The 22655-nt window shown below is 41.0% G+C and overlaps 2 long non-coding RNA genes across 3 annotated transcripts in view; both read left to right on the top strand.

Annotated features, from left to right (window-relative positions):
* Positions 1-2337: 2337 nt before the first annotated feature.
* Positions 2338-22655, top strand: part of LOC138413538 (uncharacterized) — a 63743-nt gene continuing 43425 nt past the window's right edge. Inside the window, exons 1-2 of one of the 2 annotated variants that reach the window (XR_011245897.1) lie at positions 2338-2409; positions 4463-4575. This is a non-coding gene — a long non-coding RNA (uncharacterized lncRNA). Of the gene's footprint in view, positions 2410-4462; positions 5343-22655 lie in introns of those variants that run through there. The other variant, XR_011245896.1, reaches the window with a different exon arrangement.
* LOC138413584 (uncharacterized) lies at positions 6025-9872 on the top strand. Its single transcript, XR_011245957.1, has 3 exons — positions 6025-6220; positions 6356-6414; positions 9382-9872. It is a non-coding gene; the product is annotated as an uncharacterized lncRNA (long non-coding RNA).

Raw genomic sequence — 22655 nt, 5'->3', positions numbered from 1 at the left:
GCAAGAAAGTATAAAAGCATGAATCAACTTTTTGGCAGTTTCCAAAGTGAGGTACAGTCTTACTCTTGCAATGTTTCTTAAATGATAAAAGGCAATCTTTGTGACATTGTTATGTGTGGATTAAAATCTAGTCCTGAGCAACACCCAGGTTCTTTATTTTTGATTTGTTTTGCTGCTCTAACTTTGCTGATAATCTTTTGTCCTTGAACATCAGTACCAATTACAAGATTTTCAGTTTTATTTTCACAGGCAATTTATAACTTGGTTTGGCGCATCAGAGTCATCTGGCACTAAATAAGGGAAGACACATGATGGATCAGATTTTTCAAAGAACTAAAACAAAAAAGAAATTCAACTGATAAGGCTGACAGGAACTGAATTCCAGACCAAAACAATATCAAATTAATGCTACAGAAATCAAAACTCATCTGAATGGCAGGATAAGCATGGCTATTATTATATGAGGCAGTGGCCAGCTACCTCTACTTCACTGATGGCCCCCAGCTCCAGCCAAAGCAGGATCTTGCAACACAAGACACACAAGCAAGTATACCTAGGCAAGATGCTGAACCCCAAATTGCCCTTCATTGAAATAAAAACTGTATGAATATGTGTGTGAATGGGTGAATTGCAAACTGTATTGTAAAGTGCTTTGAGTGATCATCAAGACTAGAAAGGTGCTATATAAATACAAACCATTTACAAGCTCTCACATCACAGTGTGAATTCAGAATTCCCCAAGTGGTCGACAGGTAACAAATGCATGGAATACTTTTTCAGCATTCTTTGAGACGAGATGTTTCTCATTTTCATATTTTGTAGGTGGAAGAAGGCTGTCCCAGAGGCTTGTTTTCATGTAACTCCAAGGTTCCCCACAGTAAAGCTGGGGGCCAGGCTTAAGCCATGCAAGATAACTGGGTTCAGACCAAGCTGCAACATCCCGGGCTGAGCGCTGAGGCCAATACGGAAGTGCAAATAACTGCAGTTCACTGGGTGGCCACTTGAGACTGGCTCCAACGCCAGACTTTAGAGCAGAATTAAACCTGTTTACAGCCTGGTTCAAAAAACGGTTTTATTCTCAAACAGTAAGTTCTTCCTTCATGACAACTCTGGGGAGGGGTGATTTTTTTTCTAACTCGCTCGTTTAGATAATATAGAGGTTTGAAATTGTGAATGATTATCACTTGATTGACATGTGACGTCACCGTTAGCTCGTCACTCTGGCTGTTAGCCTGTGGTCTGCTCGGCTTCACCTGAGCTAACAGGCCAATCCCCGTCACCTAGCACGAGCGGAGTCTGTGGAGGAGTTTTCACTCACATGTCGGATGAATATCATCGTTTGTTGTTCGGCTGATGTCCTGACGGAGAAGTGGAAGACGTCTGTGCTGCAGTGTCTGTGGTGAGTAAAGTACTGTCTTTGATTTACGTGTCAGTAGTGATGAGGCCTCCTTGAGGCCTCCTTGAGCTCACCGGTCGTAGCCAGAGGTGTGTTCCATCCAGGGCCGAAGGTGATGTTGCTTACTGCGGGGTTAACCCCCTTCACTTTCACCAGCAATTGGAAAACAACACACCGGAGCTCCGCTTCATATCAACTCGTTACGCTATAATGTGATCCATATAACGTTATTAAAGATTTAAAAAACAACAAAGATCTTACCAGCCTATACACCTCTCCTACACAGGGGAAGACCACGCCTCCACGACACACACTTTCATCAGAAATGAAACTTATCTCTCTCTCTCTCTCACGTGTCTGTGTGTGTCGGGTCAGATCAAGGTGATCAGTGGGACCTTTCATGTGACACCTGCATTTAGAGACGCGGTCTTTCAGTCGCCTGCAAAGACCCCCTCCTTTGCGCTTACCGCTCTGAACGCTGTCTCTGTCCATGCGCACTGTATGGAAGCCCTTGATGGTGGTGTTGTCGTCGGGAACATCCTGGTGCAGCCATGTCTCCGTAAAGCACATTAAACTACACTCACGATACTCCTTCTGACTTTGGACCAGTGCAGTCAGCTCGTCCATCTTATTCCCCAGCGATCTCACGTTTCCCATGACAACGGAGGGAAGACTCGGCTTATAGCTCTTCTTGATAAGTCTTTGTTGTTTCACAGCCTCCCTTTTCCTCTGTAGTTTTTTGCGTCCTCTGCATCCCCTGTGTGTCCGTATCAAGATTTCAGCCGGAATATCGTTGTCCGTGGTCACCGGAGGTCGCTCGCTCTCTCCAACTCCACGCAGGGAAAGACCGCGTCTCTAAATGCAGGTGTCACATGAAAGGTCCCGCTGACCACCTTGATCTGACCCGACGCACACACACACACACACACACAGACACGTGAGAGAGAGATAAGTTTCATTTGTGTGTGTCGTGGAGGCGTTGTCTTTCCCTGTGTGGCAGGAAAGGTGCAAAGGTAAGATCTTTCTTGTTTTTAATTTTTAATAACATTATACGGCTCACATTATAGCGTAACGGGTTGATATGATGAAATTATCAAATGTCTGCTGCAGAAGAGTGTTGTAAGAGTAGTGTGGCTCCTTTAAGAGAAGGGGCAGTGTATATGTGTACGCCACACATATACACGCTGTATGGAGTGGGAGAGAGCGAGCAAGAGAGAGCGAGTGGGAAGGATGAGAGACGGTGAAGGCAGCAGGGGCAGACAAGTCCCTTTCAGGTAATGCAATAACTTTATTACAGTTTCCCTTTTTCCAAATGAACAACTGAGACGATCCCTCATGCGATTAGTTTATCATTAATACCATGGCTATTTTGTATGCTACTTCAACTGTTCTTTTATGGGGTGCAGTTTGTAAAGCAGCTCACGCTGAAAATAACAGCAACATTTTGTCACATTTAGCTTCAAACCATGTTTAAAAAAATTTTGAGAGTCACTTTTTTGCACATTTACAACAATATTTGTTAACTTAGAGATATTTTGAATATTTAAATCCAAATGTTAAATGTTACACTTAAATGTTAAATATAAATGCTAAATATAAACCTAAATGTTAAATTTAAATCTAAATCTAAATCTAACTATGCAATCTAAATGTTAAATCTAAAAGTTAAATCTGAATCTAAAACTAAATGTTAAATCTAAACTAAATGTTAAATCTAAATCTGAATGTTAAATCTGAAACTAAATCTAAATTTTAAATCTAAATGTTAAATCTAAATCTAAATGTTAAATCTGAAACTAAATCTAAATTTTAAATCTAAATGTTAAATCTAAATCTAAATGTTAAATCTAAATCTAAATGTTAAATCTTAATCTAAGTCTAAATGTTAAATCTAAATGTTAATTCTAAATCTAAATGTTAATTCTAAAACTAAATGTTAAATCTGAATCTAAATCTAAATATTAAATCTAAATGTTTCGGGTGAAACTAATTATTTAACTAATATGCAAATTCAAATGCCGGTAACAGGAAGTACCAAAATAAAAGCTCGAGGAGGTCAGAGTGTGTTTATAGTGGCAAATAATGGGAAAAAAAACATCTTATCCGGGGAAATGGACTCTTTGACATGGAATATCGTGTTAATAACTACATAAAATAACAAACACGTTTGGAGAAACTTTATTTGAAGAGTACTTTGAGTTTTTAGTGTCACTTTTATGAAGACGATTCACGATATTCCATGTCCAAGACTGTTTATTTGTATAGCGCTAAATCATAATATACATTATCTCAAGGAACTATACATAGAAGGTCAAGACCTTCAAATCTTGTTTAATATAAAGAAACATAACAGTTCCCACAATGAGCAAGCACTTTGGTGACTGTGAAGAGTAAAAACTCCCTCACTTACAGGGAGAAACCTCTAGCAGAACCAGGTTCAATATGGACGGTCATCTGCCTCTACTGGTTGGGGTGAGCAGAGAAAAATGGGGAGAGAAGAGAAATAGTGGGGAGGGGGAGGCAAGAGAGACCTTACTCTAGTTCTCTTACTAGTTCTAGTTACTTACTAGTCAGCTCTTACTAGTTAAAATGTAAACAAACACAGTGTAAAGAAGTTATTGATTATCAATGATGGCAGCACCAATTAATATAATAATTAATTAAGTATTGTTGTTAATAATAATAATAATAATAATAATAGTTGTTCTCCTTCGGTTCTGGAGTCAGAGGTATCTGCAATGAGAGAGAGAAAGAGAGAGAGGGACTATGGGAGAAAAGAGACACGTCAATAACATAGTTTTTGACATTTATTAAAAAAAATAAATGAGTGGGGGGGGGGGGGGGGGGGGGGGGGGGGGGCAGAGAGACAGAGAGAAGTGGAAAAGTGCTCTGTGGATGATGGGAGTTTCCCCTGCAGTCTAGACCTATAGCAGCTTAAGGGATGGTTCAGGACTCACCTGATCCAGCAAGGCTTTATCAAAAAGGAATGTTTTAAGTTTAACCGTAAATGCACAGAAGTTGTCTGCCTGGTAGCTGAATGCTCTACCTCCTCTTCTACTCTTACAGACTCTTGGAACCACAAGAGAGCCTTTTTTTTGGGAATGAAAACACCTACTGTAGATGCTTGAGAGAGAGTCTGAGCCAGGGACAGTAAATATGGTTGAGGTTCCATCAATAAGGTGAGTAATAAAAAATGTGATACCTTACAATATACTGTGATGTTAACTGTGTTCTGAGAATGTTTTTGAAATCTGTGGGGATTTATGTACATAACATTTATTTGACAACTTGTACCATTTCTATTTGGGGGGGCAATTCACGGCTATGCTCAGTATCAAATTCTAAATCCACATTAAAAAATTGAGGAGTAAAAAAATATGAAAAGATGAGGAGGGGGGTTGATTTTCATGTGATTTTTATTGTGTTGTAGACTGGTTTGTTTTAAATGTCCCCCTGGCAAAATGGAACGTGCGTAACTTGTAGTGACTACAGTATCAGTATAGTGCCTGGAAAAGATAATTTTGGATACATGCCTCGAGCTGCAACTGACAACTGACACAGAAAGTAATGCATGTAAGACACATTGTCATCATCCACAGGGTCTCCTCCTGTGTCCTTTCACCTCCCCTCTATAATGTGTATATTGATGACTGCCGCAGCTGGCATGACAACAGATTACTTTTCAAATTTGCTGATGACTCTGTGACAGTCAGTCTCCTCCATGCCTTGGGATGATTATTAACTATGATCTCTCTGATGTTCCTGATGATGGCTGTTTGTATTACAGATAGCAAGTGGCTGATCCCTTATTCAGTAGAACATGTACTTGTACAATGTAACTTGTACAATGCTCAATGATATATATATCCATTTCAGATTTCTGCAACATACCTTGTAATTTTATCCATAATTAATTATGAAAATAAATCCTGTTTATGATTTTTGATATATGACAATTTGATTGTGACTGATCATAATTCAAGGTCAGCTTTAATTTGCCTCAATTCAAGATACTTTAAATTAAGTTTAAAGTGAGAATGTCATCGTAGAAATCCTGAACTTGAATTGTGACTAATGAAGCATTGTGTTAGTTCATGCAGGACACAGAGTCATGTGCTCAGCTACCGATAGGTTTATGGGTACTCGTCAGTCACCCACCAATCACAGCCCATTCTCTCACCAAATTGGTCTCTTTAAATACGACCTCATCTTCACTGATCCCTGCTCAGCTCTAACACTTTTAGCACTGTAATGGAAATGTTACATTTTTGTATGTATGGTGGCTTAAGAGACTTGAGTTTTATGGCCTTGAGAAACCACAACTTTATGGTATCTTTTAGTATCTCTGATTGGGATCAAACAACTGGGTTCTCACAGGGGGGGTCATCCACAGAACATGTAAACAAAAGGACAGGATGTCTCCTCCAGTGAGTGAAACTAAAGAAGGGTAATATATACCTTTGCATGCTTAGTGGGAGGGGGCTGTGAGTTATAAGAACACAGATTATCCTATGTTCTTTGCTCATTTGTGCATGTCAATCAGGTGATGTGTACTAATGAGTCCATCTGCAGATGCTGAATTAAACTTATAGAAAGAAGTGTTTGACTTTGTGCTTGTTTCACAGAAATTGCCGCCGCAGCAGAGAGTACAAACACGGTTGTGGTAAATTATCTTAACCAAAGTACCTTGCCTGCTACGCCCACTGGGGGGTTCTGCATATGTTCCCTGTCTTAACTTAGCACGCTGCTCAGCTAACCAGGGAACATCCAAAGAATGGAGCCTTCAGCGCCAATCATAACTGTGTCCCCATTGGCAACAAATGGGTAAATCATAACAAAGGGTTCCTGACTGAACTCGGAATTAAATGGTTAATATCTGAAACTATAATAGTTCAACTGAATTGTAGTTATCTAATGTTATTTTAATGCTACCATTACCTGTCTTGACATGTACCGTAGATGCTTGAGAGAGTGTCTGAGCCAGGGACAGTAGACATCACTGAGGTTCCATCAATAAGGTGAGTATTGAAACACATGATATTCTACAATATACTGTGATGTAGATTCTCAGAAAGTTACAGAAATTTGTGGGGAAAAATTGTTTGCAGATGCTATGAATGTCGTGTTAATTTCTGACACTCAGTTCACATTTATAGAGTTGGCTTGTTTTGTCAAGAAACCATCCATGTAAAATAAAAGAACATGGAAGAAATTATTTATCATGTATTGCTATATTTATTTCTTTATCTGAATTCTCTGAATTTTTATCAGAACTAGTTCTTAAAACAGATCAAATCATTATAGCCGGTGATTTCAATATTCATGTAGATGTTGCCAATGACAGCCTTAGTTCAGCATTTAAATCAATAATAGACTCGATTGGTTTCACTCAACATGTGAATCAACCGACCCACTGCCTGAATCACACTCTTGATCTTGTCCTGACATATGGCATTGACATAGAAAATATAACAATATTCCAACAGAACCCGCTTCTGTCTGACCATTTTTTACTTACATTTGAATTCTGAATTGTTAATTACGTCAATTCTGGACGGAAAGTCTATTACAGTCGATGTTTATCTGACAAAACTGTTCACAAATTTAAACAACTGCTCCCCTTCTCACTTCCCTTCCCTCTCAGCCATGTGTCAGTACAATACAAGAAGATTATCAAAACCTTACTCCCACACTAGTTGATAACTTTGTAAATAGTACTGCAGCCTCACTAAAAACAGCACTTGAAGCTGTCACCCCATTAAAAAAGAAGAAAGTAAATCAGAGGAGATTAGCTCCGTGGTATAATTCCCAAACGCGCGTTCTAAAACAGACATCGCGGAAGCTAGAAAGGAAGTGGCGTTCCACCAATCGCCAAGACTTCCACCTAGCCTGGAAGAATAGCCTTATAAATTACAAAAAAGCACTTAGAAATGCCCAAACCTCTTATTATTCATTACTAATAGAAGAAAATAGGAACAACCCCAGGTTCCTCTTCAGCACTGTAGCCAGGCTGACAGAAAGTCACACCTCTACTGACCCATCTATTCCTCTAGATCTGAGAAGCAATGACTTCATGAGCTTCTTCGCTAATAAAATTACAACCATCAGGGATAAAATCCACCACCACCTCCCAGTGAATAACACGGATACATTGTCTGGTCCTGAAACCGTAGCACCAGATTTATGTCTAAACAAATTTTACTCTATTGATCTTCCTGAACTGACCTCGTTAGTTTCATCATCTAAACCAACTACTTGTCAGCTGGACTCTGTTCCAACTAGACTTTTTAAAGAAGTCCTCCCCCTAATTGACAGTTCCATTTTAAATCAGATTAATATGTCTTTGCTAACCGGCTACGTACCACAGGCTTTTAAGGTAGCCGTTATTAAACCTCTGCTTAAAAAGCCTACGCTTGATCCAGAGGTTTTAGCTAACTATAGACCCATATCCAACCTGCCCTTCATTTCCAAAATCCTAGAAAAAGCCGTTGCTAACCAGCTGTGTGGTTACTTAGATAGTAACGGTTTATTGGAAAAATTTCAGTCAGGATTTAGAACCTATCACAGCACAGAAACAGCACTATTGAAAGTCACTAATGACCTTCTTATGGCATCAGATGATGGACTTGTCTCTGTCCTCGTCTTGTTGGACCTTAATGCAGCCTTCGACACAATAGATCATAAGATTCTGCTACAGAGATTAGAACAACATATAGGAATTAAAGGAACAGCACTACACTGGTTTAAATCATATTTATCAGATAGATTCCAATTTGTTAATGTTAACAATGACTCCTCCATGCACATGCAAGTTAATCATGGAGTTCCACAAGGTTCTGTCCTTGGACCAATACTGTTCACCTTATATATGCTCTCCTTAGGCAACATTATCAGACAGCACCACATACAATTCCACTGCTATGCAGATGACACCCAATTGTATATTTCCATGAAGCATGATGAATCTAATCGCCTAGTTCAACTTCAGGAATGTCTCAAAGATATCAAGGCGTGGATGACCCAAAATTTTCTACTTTTAAACTCAGACAAAACTGAGGTTGTTGTAATTGGCCCTAAACATCTCAGACAAACACTGTCTGACCAGATAGTCACTTTAGATGGTGTCAGTCTGGCTTCCAGCTCCACTGTGAGGAACCTTGGAGTGTTGTTCGACCAAGACATGTCATTTGACCCCCATATTAAACTAGTGTCTAGGACGGCTTTCTTCCATCTGCGCAATATTAACAAAATTAGAAACATCCTGTCTAAGCAGGATGCTGAAAAACTAGTCCACGCGTTTGTAACCTCTAGATTAGATTACTGCAACTCTCTATTAGCAGGATGCTCCATGAAGACTGTTAAAAGTCTCCAGTTGGTCCAAAATGCTGCAGCACGAGTGCTGACAGGAACTAGAAGGAGAGATCATATCACTCCTGTCTTAGCTTCCTTACATTGGCTCCCGGTAAAATTTAGAATAGAATTCAAGATCCTGCTCCTCACTTTTAAAGCCCTCAACAATCACACCCCCTCATATATCAAAGAGCTGATAACACCTTATTATCCAAGTAGATCACTTCGTTCCCAAAACACAGGCTCTCTAGTGGTTCCAAGAGTCTGTAAGAGTAGAGCAGGAGGTAGAACATTTAGATATCAGGCTCCTCTCCTGTGGAACCAGCTCCCACTCTGGGTTCGGGAGGCAGACACTGTCTCAGCATTTAAAGTAAAACTAAAAACCTTCCTCTTTGACAAAGCCTATAGTTAGGGCTGGATCAGGTGAGTCCTGAACCATCCTTTAGTTGTGCTGCTATAGGTTTAGACTGCTGGGGGAACTCCCATCATGCACTGAGCTCTTCTTCACTTCCCTCTGTCTCTCTGCCCCCCACACCTGTTTATTTATTTATTTATTAGTTTTAACATGTCATCATGTCAAAGTGTCACTTTGTCCTCCCATAGTCCCTCTGGCTCTTCTCTCTATCTCGTTTCAGATAACTCCGGCACCGGGACTACAGGACAACAACGACCACCATCACCATTGTCTTCATTTATTACAATAACTCAGCAATTCATTAATATATCTAGTCATGTTGTAGATCTATACATTGTTATTGTTATGGTTAGTCTTGATTTTGATGGTGCCAAATTGTTACTGGTCTCTCTCTCTCCACCTCATCTCTCTCTTCTCTCCCCCGCTTTCCAACCATCTCTCCTTTCCTCCCCCCTTACTTTTCTTTCCTCACCCCAACCGGTCGAGGCAGATGACCGCCCACATTGAGCCTGGTTCTGCCAGAGGTTTCTCCCTGTTAATGAGGGAGTTTTTCCTCTCCACAGTCGCCTGTGCTTGCTCATTGTGGGAACTGTTGGGTTTCTCTATGTTAATATTGTTTTAAGGTCTTGACCTTTAAATGTAAAGTGCCTTGAGATAATGTAAATTATGACTTGGCGCTATATAAATAAAATTGAATTGAATTGAATTGAATTTACCATTTGCACATTCAGTATGGCCAGAGGCATTATGTTTTCAAGTTGTCCATCCATCTGTCAGTCCCATTCATGTGAATGCAATATCTCATGAACAACTACGTTATGTTAGTCAAAGGTCAAAAAGTCAAGCTCACATGGCTTTGCATTGTTTTGAATATAATTTATCAAGATTGTCCAAAGGAAATATAATTACATGTGGCACAAACATTCATTTGGACTCAATGATGACTTGAATAGAATTCAGTTGTCAAAGATCAAATGGCAAGGTCACTAGGACCTCACAAAGCACACTTCTTGCCTTGTATATGTGATATATCCGAAATGCCTTCAGGGAATTCTTTCACATTTGCCACAAACATTCACATGAATTTGGGTTTCATTTTGGTAGCCAAATGTCACAGTGTTCTCACAAAGTATGTAAATATTTTTCCTTAAATTGATATCTAAAGATCAGCTCATGGGAATGTCGTCAAACTTGATAAAAATATTAAATTCAATTCAAAGATGAAGGGTTTTATTCCATTCGAAGTTAAAGGTCAGAGTAACATCACTGTGAATGTGATATGTTAGGACTGTCAGTAGGGAATTTCATTATATCTGGTAACTTCGACTGCTTGAGGGAATTTCTTATCAACGTTACATGAGTTGTCACTTGGATTTCAGCCCTCTAGCTGGTCAGGGGCCTAAACAGGGTTTGCAGACTCTTGGTTCTGGAGCTTTTTGGAAAAATTACAATCCCTTTCAGGGCCTTCCCAAGGGCCTAGGAGCCCCAAATTTGACCCACTGGTCACGATGGGCTCTTTGAGCCTGCATAACTGATTTTCACCAAAACTGCAGAGGGGCCCAGGTGACCTTTGTGACTTTTGGTATCAATTAAGCCCATTTCTGAAGTTCCATTTTGATAGCAGCACCTCATAGTAATGGTTAATATTTACCAGTGTGTTAGGTGAATGTGTATATGTGCTCAGGAAACTATTTGTAATACGGTATGTTCTTGTAGCGTGAAGTAATGTTGATAATTACATGACGACGATTAAGCTAACATTAGGCACATTAATCTCCTGCAATGCTAACTGTGCGTCGTCTGTGGAATAGTAGTACACCGTGGCTGTGGAGAAACTATTGGCTATTCTATATTTGCGTTACTGAGTGAGTATAGTGTTCTTAATTGTGAGTTGCAATATATTATCAGTGTTGGGACCTGGTATCTGTGAACCATAGTTGGGCCTACATGTGTAGTCAAAAGCCTGACCGCATGTCATGGGTGGGACGTGCTGACGTATTGCGGTGAGCGTATTGTGTCACTTCCGGTGTTAGCTACTGTGTGTTGTATCGGTCTCTTCTCCTCCTCGTCTCTCACTGTACCCTTTCACATCCTAATCATTTACGCTTATTCTAAGTTGCTTTCATAGTTGTGCTATCTTGACTTGTCGCTCATACACCCCCTTGTCTCAGCGACTCGTTGATAAAACCACTGTGAGCTACACACTACCCGTTAGCTAAAGCAATTTAGCATTAGCAGCTAACGATGGCTTCTCCCTCTCACTCCCCTGCTCTCTCCTGCTCAGTGTGTTTGATGTTCAGTCACTCTTCTGCCTCCTTTAGCGATAACGACACATGTGTTAAATGTAGCTTATTTGCCAGGATGGAGGCGAGGATGAGCCTTTTAGAGTCGCGGCTCTGCACCATGGAGAGTAGATCGTGTAGAGATGTAGCTAGCCAGTCCCCAGTAGCCGGTGCGAGCCACATAGCTGTAGCTTCTCCAGCCCCCCCAGCAGCTCCCGAGCAGCCGGGAGGACAGGTGGGTTGGGTGACTGTGCGAAACAAGAAGCGTAGCCCTAAACCGAAGCCCCAGGTTCACCACCAACCCGTTCACGTGTCTAATAAATTTTCCCCACTCAGCGACACACCCGCTGAGCAACAAACTCTGGTTATTGGCGACTCTATTCTAAGGAACGTGAAGTTAGCGACACCAGCGACCACAGTTAAATGTATTCCCGGGGCCAGAGCGGGCGACGTAGAGTCCTATTTAAAACTGCTGGCTAAGGGTAAGCGTAAGTACAGTAAGATTATTATTCACGTCGGCAGTAATGACCTCCGACTACGTCAGTCGGAGATCACAAAAATCAATATTGATTCGGTGTGTACATATGCAAAAACAATGTCGGACTCCGTAATTTTCTCTGGACCCCTGCCTAATGTTTCCAGCGATGACACGTTTAGCCGCACGTCATCCTTTCACCGCTGGCTGTCGAGGTGGTGTCCAGATAACAACGTGGGCTTCGTTAACAATTGGAAAACTTTTTGGGGGAAACCTGGTCTGATTAGGAGAGACTGTATTCATCCCACTTGGGATGGAGCAGCTCTCATATCTAGAAACATGACGACGTTTGTTAGAAAGTCCACACCGTGACAATCCAGAGTTGAGACCAGGAGGCAGAGTCGCAGTCCTACACGCTTCTCTGCGCTTCTATTCAAACAGTCACCATCACAATGTCCTATAGAAACTGTGTCTGCCACCCGACCACCTAATTTCTTTAAATCAAAAGTACACAGGAGAGGGGTGATACACTCAAACTTAGTCAAAATTAACACAGCCAAAACATCAGCTGAAAACACAACTATAAAATGCGCTTTATTAAATATCAGGTCACTAAATTCAAAATCTTTACTTATAAATGATCTCATTACTGATCATCAAATAGATTTATTATGCTTAACCGAAACTTGGCTACAAGATGGAGAATATGTAGGTTTAAATGAAGCGACGCCCCCAACCCACTCTAATACTCACATTCCTCGGAACACAGGCAGAGGTGGAGGGGTTGCAGCAATCTTTAAATCTGATCTATCTATCAACCCCCGACCAAAAGAGAGTTATAACTCTTTCGAAAATCTTAGAACCAGCCTCGTCCACCCAAGCCTGACGTCACATAAACCAATTAATATAGTCATCATTTATCGTCCACCCGCCCCTTACTCTGAATTCCTATCTGAATTCTCGGAATTTTTATCAGAATTAGTCCTTAAAACAGATCAAATCATTATAGCCGGTGATTTTAATATTCATGTAGATGTTGCCAATGACAGCTTTAGTTCAGCATTTAAATCAATAATAGACTCGATTGGTTTCACTCAACATGTGAATCAACCGACCCACTGCCTGAATCACACTCTTGATCTTGTCCTGACATATGGCATTGACATAGAAAATGTAACAATATTCCAACAGAACCCGCTTCTGTCTGACCATTTTTTACTTACATTTGAATTCAGAATTGTTAATTACGTCAATTCTGGACGGAAAGTCTATTACAGTCGATGTTTATCTGACAAAACTGTTCACAAATTTAAAGAACTGCTCCCTTCCTCACTTCCCTCTCAGCCATGTGTCAGTACAATACAAGAAGATTATCAAAACCTTACTCCCACACTCGTTGATAACTTTGTAAATAGTACTGCAGCCTCACTAAAAACAGCACTTGAAGCTGTCGCCCCATTAAAAAAGAAGAGAGTAAGTCAGAGGAGATTAGCTCCGTGGTATAATTCCCAAACGCGCGTTCTAAAACAGACATCGCGGAAGCTAGAAAGGAAGTGGCGCTCCACCAATCGCCAAGACTTCCACCTAGCCTGGAAGAATAGCCTTATAAATTACAAAAAAGCACTTAGAAATGCCCAAACCTCGTATTACTCATTACTAATAGAAGAAAATAGGAACAACCCCAGGTTCCTCTTCAGCACTGTAGCCAGGCTGACAGAAAGTCACACCTCCACTGACCCATCTATTCCTCTAGATCTGAGAAGCAATGACTTCATGAGCTTCTTCGCTAATAAAATTACAACCATCAGGGATAAAATCAACGACCTCCTCCCAGTGAATAACACGGATTCATTGTCTGGTCCTGAAACCATAGCACCAGATTTATGTCTAAACAAATTTTACTCTATTGATCTTCCTGAACTGACCTCGTTAGTTTCATCATCCAAACCAACTACTTGTCAGCTGGACTCTGTTCCAACTAGACTTTTTAAAGAAGTCCTCCCCCTAATTGACAGTTCCATATTAAATCAGATTAACATGTCTTTGCTAACCGGCTACGTACCACAGGCTTTTAAGGTAGCCGTTATTAAACCTCTGCTTAAAAAGCCTACGCTTGATCCAGAGGTTTTAGCTAATTATAGACCCATATCCAACCTGCCCTTCATTTCCAAAATCCTAGAAAAAGCCGTTGCTAACCAGCTGTGTGGTTACTTAGATAGTAACGGTTTATTGGAAAAATTTCAGTCAGGATTTAGAACCTATCACAGCACAGAAACAGCACTATTGAAAGTCACTAATGACCTTCTTATGGCATCAGATGATGGACTTGTCTCTGTCCTCGTCTTGTTGGACCTTAGTGCAGCCTTCGACACAATAGATCATAAGATTCTGCTACAGAGATTAGAACAACATATAGGAATTAAAGGAACAGCACTACACTGGTTTAAATCATATTTATCAGATAGATTCCAATTTGTTAATGTTAACAATGACTCCTCCATGCACATGCAAGTTAATCATGGAGTTCCACAAGGTTCTGTCCTTGGACCAATACTCTTCACCCTATATATGCTCCCCTTAGGCAACATTATCAGACAGCACCACATACAATTCCACTGCTATGCAGACGACACCCAATTGTATATTTCCTTGAAGCATGATGAATCTAATCGCCTAGTTCAACTTCAGGAATGTCTCGAAGATATCAAGGCGTGGATGACCCAAAATTTTCTACTTTTAAACTCAGACAAAACTGAGGTTGTTGTAATTGGCCCTAAACATCTCAGAGAAACACTGTCTGACCAGATAGTCACTTTGGATGGTGTCAGTCTGGCTTCCAGCTCCACTGTGAGGAACCTTGGAGTGTTGTTCGACCAAGACATGTCATTTGACCCCCATATTAAACTAGTGTCTAGGACGGCTTTCTTCCATCTGCGCAATATTAACAAAATTAGAAACATCCTGTCTAAGCAGGATGCTGAAAAACTAGTCCACGCGTTTGTAACCTCTAGATTAGATTACTGCAACTCTCTATTAGCAGGATGCTCCATGAAGACTGTTAAAAGTCTCCAGTTGGTCCAAAATGCTGCAGCACGAGTGCTGACAGGAACTAGAAGGAGAGATCATATCACTCCTGTCTTAGCTTCCTTACATTGGCTCCCGGTAAAATTTAGAATAGAATTTAAGATCCTGCTCCTCACTTTTAAAGCCCTCAACAATCACGCCCCCTCATATATCAAAGAGCTGATAACACCTTATTATCCAAGTAGATCACTTCGTTCCCAAAACACAGGCTCTCTAGTGGTTCCAAGAGTCTGTAAGAGTAGAGCAGGAGGTAGAACATTTAGCTATCAGGCTCCTCTCCTGTGGAACCAGCTCCCACTCTGGGTTCGGGAGGCAGACACTGTCTCAGCATTTAAAGTAAAACTAAAAACGTTCCTTTTTGACAAAGCCTATAGTTAGGGATGGATCAGGTGAGTCCTGAACCATCCCTTAGTTGTGCTGCTATAGGTTTAGACTGCTGGGGGAACGCCCATCATGCACTGAGCACTTCTTCACTTCCCTCTGTCTCTCTGTCTCTCTGCCCCCCCACACTCATTTATTTATTTATTTATTAGTTTTAACATGTCATCATGTCAAAGTGTCACTTTGTCCTCCCATAGTCCCTCTGGCTCTTCTCTCTATCTCGTTTCAGATAACTCCGGCACCGGGACTACAGGACCACAACGACCACCATCACCATTGTCTGCATTTATTACAAGAACTCAGCAATTTATTAATATATCTAGTCATGTTGTAGATCTATACATTGTTATTGTTATGGTTAGCCTTGATTTTGATGGTGCCAAATTGTTACCGGCCTCTCTCTCTCCACCTCATCTCTCTTCTCTCCCCCGCTTTCCACCCATCTCTCCTTTCCTCCCCCCTTACTTTTCTTTCCTCACCCCAACCGGTCGAGGCAGATGACCGCCCACATTGAGCCTGGTTCTGCCAGAGGTTTCTCCCTGTTAATGAGGGAGTTTTTCCTCTCCACAGTCGCCTGTGCTTGCTCATTGTGGGAACTGTTGGGTTTCTCTATGTTAATATTGTTTTAAGGTCTTGACCTTTAAATGTAAAGTGCCTTGAGATAATGTAAATTATGAATTGGCGCTATATAAATAAAATTGAATTGAATTGAATGTCTCCTTTGCTCTGGAGACAAAGTAGAGCTTCCAGAACTCAGTCTCCCAGGGTGCTTCATCTTCACACATAGGTGGTAAAACTGCTCCTGGAGACAACTCTCAACCACTATTGGTCACTGTGTGCCCCATGACCCACGAGGTCACCAGGCCAATATTAGCCGAGTTTCCCCTCTCCTCGCCCTCTTCTCTCTTCGCTTCTTCTCTCTTCTCTTCCCCTGCTGACCTCTCCTGGAGGAGTAGGGTCTGGCCCTGCTCTCCCAGCCAGGGAGACTTCCTCCCTCCACAAGCTCCTCAACTTCCAGCAGACCTGCCTGGAGCAGACTGCTAAAAAAACCTTCCAAAGGCAGCGACGCGAGAGCCTTCCTAAGAACTTCAGCACAACTGGCCACGACACAAGGTCTGACCAGCAAGTGCACAACATTAATGGTGCCCCCGTGTGAGGGAAAGTCATTAATACCAACATTAATGATGCCCTGTGTGAGGCAGAGTACAGTTGGCAATAATTCATAATTATGCAATATTGAAAAAGAAAAAAAAAACTGAAATAAGTGGAATCCTGAATTTTCAGTCAAGCCAAAGTTTGAATTGAATTCCACTAGTCTGCCACCGGAGTAGACATTCAACCGTACTTACAAACAAGTGTATTGTGGTGAAATTGTATTTGTGATTGAACCCTTTATTAATAATAAATTATTAATAACAACCATTCTAAGTCCTCATAGTGTTACACTTAAAGCTTGCTATTGGTGCTAATAACTCCAATTGAATATTCCTTGTCAAATTTTAAGAATGTCTTTTAACATTTGAATATCTCATATTCAATGTTAACTGGTCAAGCTGTCAAATTTCCTGTAACTGTTAAGTGCTGTAATTAAGACATAGCGTGGCCCCGGCCCTATGTAACAGAGCTTATACCTGACTGTTACTGCCAAGCATTTCAGCCTAAGTTGGATAAGAGAGCCTGAGAAAGAGCCACAGCGTGCTTCCAGCCCTGTGAATTTATAGAACCCCTAACTGTCACTGCCCTGCATATCATTTAGTGTGATTAAACCATTTTGGTGAACTGATTTACCCACCATAATTTTGGTTAGGCTAGTGTACGACCAAAACTACACTACAAGGTGTCTGCCAGAGCAACACCGTAGCCAACCACACTGATTTGTTGATTTATATACCTTGTAAATCTAATCCTTGTATTTCAGACCCAACAATGGAGAACCCCTGTGTAGAACAGTTTGTTTCTTCCCTTGCACAAAGCCTGAACCCTGGCTACCCTGAATTCATCACTAAGTTGAACTTCAGTGAGTGTAGGAAAGAGATAGACTCACTACTTGACGACAGGTGTGATGCACAGACAGCATCCAAGGGTCCATTGTTGAGATGTTTGCTTTTAAATTTCCACAGGCAAACCAACCTTGCCTATCAAAGCAAAGCAGCCCTAGAACAGGAGGCAAAAGCCCTGAGAGCTCAAAATGCTCTTCTCCTCCAGGAGGTTCAATCTGCTAATAAGAAAGCCCTGCACTATTTAGAAGATCTGCAATCAGCAGAGTCAGATCTCTATTCACACAAGGAGGAGTTCCTAAAACTTAGATTAGAAGGCCTGGCCTCATGTCAGTTGTTCAGTCAAAGTGATTCTGGTTATTCCAATTCACACTCCTTCAATAGTGCAAAGTTAACTCCCTCTTCAGTCCGAGGATGGGACAGAATCCAATCCGACCCTAAATCTTTGGGAATTAAGTCACCTCCTGAACCTCCACTGACAGACAGAGGTTACAGCTCTCTAACTTCCCACCTCTCTGACACTCACATTGATGACACATGCAGTTTATCCTCCAGAAGATATTCTGCCTCATATTCTTCTCAGCCACTGATGCATGACACATTTTTCTGTGCACAACTCTCCGAAGCGGGGAGTACAACATTCCAGGATAGTTTAGCTCCTCCCCCTCAACCAGAGAGACCTGTAGCAGGTGATGCACGTGCCCGGACCTCACAATGTCCGCGTTTTGATTTGCTTGAGTTTCTAGCTAAAGATATTGGACAATTTGACCCAGGAAATGGTGATAACAATGTTGACAATTACTTTAGGGAACTAGATCTCAATCTAATTGACATGCCAAATGCATCAGAGAGAGAGAAGGTCAAACTTGTGTGGAAAACCAGCTCTACAGCTGTTCAGAAGTTTATTCAGACACTTCCTGCCAGTGTCATAAATAACTTTACAGAGCTCCGACAAGCACTAGTCGAGGAATTCTCCTCTACTGTTGACGAGATAACATCCATTGTTACAGCATCCCAAATTAAACATTCCCGTCGCGAAAATCCCAGAGATTATTTCAGACGTTTAAGAATGTTTATTTTCAGGGAAAGAACACACCAGGCCTAGAAGAACACCCCACCTTCAAGTCCTTGTTCTTGCGTAACCTACATCCATGTATACGCACACATGTGGTACTGATGACACAGCAAGGTAAACCTTCAATGCAGCAGATCAGGAAGATGACACAGGTAGCTTGGGAAACTGTTGTCACTTCCAAGGCTAAAGTAGGTGCACCTGAGCCTGTCAACTCAAACACCAAGGTGTCAAATACATCCGCCGCCTCAAAACTTCACCCTCACAACAAACCAAAGGGGGGTGACAAAAGGCAGCGTAGGGACACAGAGCGTAACCGCCATGTCCACCAACTTCCCGGAGATAGGCATTCCCACAGCAGAAGCTGTAGGAAGTCATACACTGACATTCTGGCCCAGACACATTACCAGCCACTAGACTGCTCAGATGATGACCACAGCATCTCTGAATACAGTTCAAATCATAGTTATAACCCAGCAGACAGTTACAGCCCTGAGCCACGACACAGGCATTCCAGAGCTCGCTCCTCATGGCCGTAACCAACACAGTCTCTAATCTTTGTACTGACAGTAGGTATGACATTTCTTGCAGTTTATAGGTAAACAGTTTTGTTAGCAACAGCAGCAAACTCCAAAAACCTAAATTCTGATTAAACTTAGACACCACTGTCAACTTTGTAAATACATTTGGACAAACTACTCTCCATTCACTGATAATAAAATCCATATATGTCCTTTCACGACACATGTTAGGACATGAGAACATTATCACACAAAACAATGATACTGCCATTTGGATTCTGAGAAGGTTGAAAGATTTATGACACCCTTCCGGGCGAAACCTGCCCTGTTAAAATGTTAAAGTCTCCCAGATCAGACTGAGTCCACATTGACTAGCATCCAGTGAACAGAAGACTCTTGGATAGTCCAGAAATGGCCTTATCATTGTAGGTGCCACTCTTTCTGCATCTTACTCTAACAATTAACATGTCTAACTTTCCTTTTCTCACTAACCTAGTGAAGAATACAGGTTATTCATATTGTACTGTCATTGTGATCTGAATTATTTGTCAAACTTGACTCTTGCTTAGCCGATACAGTTAGTATAGACAAATGCCCATATGTTAAAACCCAAATGAACTGAAAAATAACTTTTCCAGTTGTGGACTACACATGTTTGAGCTTTGCCCTCAGGAACACACGTCAGGTCCGATCCTGCGACCGAAGGGGGGATGTTGGGACCTGGTATCTGTGAACCATAGTTGGGCCTACATGTGTAGTCAAAAGCCTGACCACATGTCTCCTTTGTTCTGGATACAAAGGACAGCTTCCAGAACTCAGTCTCCCAGGGTGCTTCATCTTCACACATAGGTGGTAAAACTGCTCCTGGAGACAACTCTCAACCACTATTGGTCACTGTGTGCCCCATGACCCATGAGGTCACCAGGCCAATATAAGCCGAGATTCCCCTCTGCTAGCTCTCTTTCCTCTTCACTCTTCGTCCCCTTCGGCCTCTTCCCCTGCTGACCTCTCCTGGAGGAGTAGGGTCTGGCCCTTCTCTCCCAGCCAGGGAGACTTCCTCCATCCACAAGCTCCTCAACTTCTAGCAGGCCTGCCTGGAGCAGACTGCTAAAACCTTCCAAAGGCAGCGACACGTGGGCCTGCCTAAGAACTACAGCACAACTGGCCACGACACAAGGTCTGACCAGCAGATGCACAACAGGATCCACAAATCAACAAGACCACGTCACTGGACTTCGAACAGCACATCCAAAAAGGACCTTACCCTCTTTTTCATGGATGGGTAACACAACTGGGCTTTATTATTACGCTAGGCTAAGCAAAGGACTGTTTAATCCTATTTCTATTTCATGTGATGTTTATAAGTTTGACTGTTGCTGTGATATTTGGTAATGTGTTATTTGAAAGTTAATGTTAGTTCTGTTATGCTGATCACTTCTTTGCATGCATCTGACTACTTTCTTTAACCTGGCACCAACACCTCACACACTCATCTCCACAAACGTAATGTGATCTCAGCCACATGGTCTCACCACTCCAGGGGGCCTTTTGTCTTCATAGTGGCCAGCCGCCATTTTGAAATCTCAGTCACTCACTCACACACACAAATACATGCATACTCGCATACACACCTGTATATAGTAAGTACACCTTTTGTTAGTTTTTGTGTTAATACTTTTATTATTCTCATAATAAATGTTTTTCTCCAAAACATGTCTTAGTTAATGTTGCATAAGTGTGAATTTTGCCAACCTCTACACTGTCAAGAACTCCATATCCTTCAACTTTGCTAGCTATTGATGTGGTAATTTTGGTTATAGTTATATCTTTTCCCGTCCTTTGAAGGGTGGTGCCCCGATTTATCTTTTATTAGTTTAATTATTATTTAATATTAATATTTTTAATATTAATATTTAATATTTCAGTGATAGCCACATTTATTGAATGCCTAAAAGCACACCATTTAATGGTGCCCTGCGTGAATGAAAGTACATAATCGTACCCCGCGCGAGGGAAAGTACATAATAACAACATTAATACCAACATTTTTGGTGCTCCGTGTAAGGCAAAGTCATTAATAATAACATTATTTTGACGCCACGTGGGGCAGTGCACAACACTGGGTATTTTACAGACAACTGTTTGATAAAGTGGTATCAGAGGGGGAGGGTATAATGATTTGGGGTGGAGACCTAAATATCAGACTACATCCAAAGCTTGATTGTTAAGCCAGTGGAACACAGAAACCAGGGATTAGTAAGAAGTTTGTAAGTTTAATGTCAAAATTGGGAGTAGGTAGATAGATAGATAGACATACTTTATTCATCACCGAAGGGAAATTTTTACATAAAGAGTAATTGATGTTTGGAAAGAATTAAATCCTAAGGGAAAATACTATACATTTTTCTCAGCACCACATTAAATATACTCCAGGATAGATTATTTTTTCATGTTCAGTAAGGACAGTTACAGGATCGAAAATTGTGAAATTGGAGTGAGAGACATATCAGACCTTAGTCCTGTATATATGACTCTGGCTATGTCAAAAGAACAAAAATCAACACTTTGGAGGCTAAATATAAATGTATTAAAAGGACAAATGAAGGACGAGTTTATTAAAGAAATTCAGTTGTATGTAAGGGAGAATGATAATGGTGAGGTGTCTCCCTCGGTGCTGTGGGATGCGTGTAAAGCTGTGATTAAAGGAAAACTAATTGCTAAATCAACATACTTGAAAATGCAAAAACAGGAAAAACTCAATAAATTAGAATCAGAGCTTAAAAAATTGGAAAAAGAACATAAAAAAAATGTGGACAAGAGAATAAACCAAAATATCAAAAGAGTTAGAACAGAGAGAAATTACATCTCAGGACAAGAGATTCAAAAAAAGCTGTTGTACATGAAACAGAGATACTACGAAGCAGGAAGTAAATCTACAAAACTGCTGGCGTTCAGATTAAAAAAGCAAATGGCAATTAATAACATACAAAATTAAGGACTCAGCTACAAATCTACCAAAATATAAGACGGAAGAGATACATACATGTTTTGAAACATATTATAAGAATCTATATTCCCAACCAAAAAGAAATAATAAACATAAGATAGCCACATGGCTGGATTCCTTAAATTTACACAGGGTGTCAGAGGACCAGAATTCAGCTCTGACAAAGGAAATCACAGCAGAAGAAATAAACTCAGTGATTCAAAGCTGAAGACCAACAAGGCTCCAGGCACAGATGGATACACCTCAGAGTTTTATAAAGTGCTCGGAGAACCAATGATCCCCTTGCTAAATAATGCATTTAACTGGGTGCTAAAAGAGGGAGATATCCCGAACTCCTGGAGCGAAGCCCACATTTCGGTTATCCCGAAGGAAGGAAAGGACAAAATGGAGTGTTCTAATTTTAGACCAGTTAGTGTCCTTAACCAGGACTATAGATTATTCACCACTATCTTAGCTAGACGTTTAGAAACAATTTTGCCAGACATAATTCATCAGGACCAGACGGGCTTTATAAAGCAGAGACAGACACAGGACAATATCCGACGTACATTACATGTTATGCAAAACATTATTGAAAAAAGAATAGAGGCGATAATATTAGGATTGGACGCAGAAAAAGCGTTTGACTCTATCAGGTGGGATTTCCTATATATGGTGCTGGAGCGATTTGGTTTT

Source organism: Paralichthys olivaceus, chromosome 13, assembly GCF_024713975.1.
Source record: "Paralichthys olivaceus isolate ysfri-2021 chromosome 13, ASM2471397v2, whole genome shotgun sequence".
Taxonomy (NCBI): Eukaryota; Metazoa; Chordata; class Actinopteri; order Pleuronectiformes; family Paralichthyidae; genus Paralichthys; species Paralichthys olivaceus.
This window is presented reverse-complemented; position numbering and strand designations above follow the sequence as displayed.